Source organism: Palaemon carinicauda, chromosome 11 (genome assembly GCF_036898095.1).
Source record: "Palaemon carinicauda isolate YSFRI2023 chromosome 11, ASM3689809v2, whole genome shotgun sequence".
Taxonomy (NCBI): domain Eukaryota; kingdom Metazoa; phylum Arthropoda; class Malacostraca; order Decapoda; family Palaemonidae; genus Palaemon; species Palaemon carinicauda.
Window position 1 is genome coordinate 75991134 of NC_090735.1, and position 2500 is coordinate 75993633.

Here is a 2500-nt window from a genome sequence, read left to right on the forward strand (position 1 = left end):
TAAGATGCCATCCATGAGACGTTGAAACGTTGCCCCATTATTACGAAGGCCAAAACAGGAGTAATTGAAGGTGTATGTGCCAAATGGAGTGGTGATGGCGGTCTTGGGGATGTCTTCTGGGTTCATAGGCACCTGATAATACCCCTTCAGGAGGTCGAGCGTAGAGAAAACCTTCCCCTCGTGCATGTAGGAGGTTACATCGGCAATATTTGGGAGGGGGTAGTGATCCGGTTCTGTTTGCATGTTCAGGCGCCTGTAATCCCCACACGGACGGAGGGAGCCGTCTTTCTTCAGAACGATGTGTAAGGGTGACGACCATGAGCTGGAGGCCTTTTGGCAAAGGCCCATTTTCTCCATTTCGGCGAACGTCTGTTTGGCGGCTGCCAATCGTTTCGGTCCCAGATGTCTGAATTTTGCGAAGACTGGGGGTCCCGTTGTCTTGATATGGTGATAAATACCGTGCTTGGCAGGAACCGTGGGCGTTTGGCGAAGTTCTGGACGGAAAACTTCCGGGTACGACATGAGGAGGTGGACGTAGGCATCCGTAGGTGCGCTGATGTGGAGAGCGAGGTTAGAGGGGGCGGGTTGAAGAGGTGTCGACAAGTACGAGTCTGCGTTGACCAATCGTCGGTGGGCGACATCGACCAGAAGGTGGAAATGAGAGAGGAAATCCGCACCGAGGATTGGCATTGTGACGTCAGCAACGAGAAACTTCCAATTGAATTTACCGTTTCCGAACGATAATGTGAGGCTCTCGTAACCGTAGGTGGGTATCGCAGATCCGTTGGCAGCTACCAAGCGGACGTCAGCAGATGTAGACAGACTACGTTGTGCCTTGAAGAGTTTCCTTGGCAAAAGAGAACGACAAGCATCCGTGTCTACCAAAAATCGCACGCCCGTTCCTGCATCCTGTAAAAAGAAAAGATTAGAAACATGGGAGGCCACCGCCACAAGCGATGGCCCACTTACACGTTTTTTGGCCACCGACAATCTTTGGCACATTTCTTCGCGGTTGCCCCGAATCTGAAGTGGTAGTAGCAAAACTGCGGTGGATGGGAGGTAGTAAGTAGATGTAGAAGTCGTTCGTTGGGGCGTGAGCGATTGGTGGGTGGTGGGCGGCTTTGTCGCCGCTTCGGCACGTCACGGGGTAGGCGTGTATGTCCTACGGCATTCATGTCAGCTTCGGTTGACGTTGAATAGGCATCCTCGTCGTCAGGGGTGGAGGCGTTGATGGAGGTTTAGAAGTGCCTGTCCATAAGGGCGTCGGCTTTGGTCATCAAGTCCTTTATGGGTAAACTATCGACATCGGGTATGGCAGCGCGCACAGGTTCAGGTAAACGGCGTATCCAAAGGGCACGGAGTTGGTTCACCTCACGAGGAGAGCCGTCTGCGGCAGGTTGAAGGCGAGCGATACTGGTCATTTCCCTGAGGGCAAGCGAAGCCCTTTGGTCCCCCAATGGTTGTTGCGAGAGCTGAAAAAGCTTTGCTATACGGGCGGCTGGTGACGGTGAGTACTGCTGCAGAAGGTATGATTTGAGGTCGTCATACGCTATTGGGGTGTCTCCTTGTTCACAAAGCCAGTCGGATTTTTCTGGGAAGGTGTCCTCGGGTATCGCCGCGAGAACATAATCCGCTTTGGTGGTTGAGCGAGTCACGCCCCTGATACGAAACTGGACTTCTGCGCGCTGAAACCAAGCAAACGCCTCTCCGCTGGCAAACGATGAAAGTTTGAATGGAGCGGCCGCAGCACCAACTGCCGTAGAGTCCGCTATAGTACCAACAATGAAGGGGCGAGGGGGTGGGGGTGGAAGGCGGTGGTAGCGAGTCGACTTCCGGGGTCACCAATGTGACGGGCCGAGAGAGTTGTGAAATCTAAGGCAGATTGGAAATGACTGAGTTATATTGTTGTGGAACACTCTCCTTATATACAAAACCTCAAGGCAACAGGACATGACAAGTTCACAAGACAGACAATATCACAGAGGAAAAACCAGACAGGAATTTTCATGTTCGTTTTAGTGCGAGGGAGGAGCGAAGTACAAGCATAATATATACAAAAGGAATTAGGTACAATTGTGTGAAACACGGTTGGTACAACTTCTTTCGTTTACTAACAGACTAGGCCTACTCTTATGCTCATCACATCAAGCATCTCTGTAGTTGGAAGATGAGGATAATTTTCTTTAACTGCAATTGTCATGTTGTAGTTTACTATATTAGGGACTTGAAATGATAATATTCTTCAGAGACTATTTAGAATTTCTTCTATTTCTATAACAGAATCTTTAAAATGAGATGTAACTGTATGAAAATGTTTTAATTCACGCCTCGAAATTACTATGATTTTTTTATTTTTTTTTTGTTTTGATAGAATGCGTTATTTTCAGAGCATGATTAGAAATGAACACATTATGCTTCTAGATATTGAAAAGAAAAGATAAAATGCAAGGGGAGAGAGAGAGAGAGAGAGAGAGAGAGAGAGAGAGAGAGAGAGAGAGAG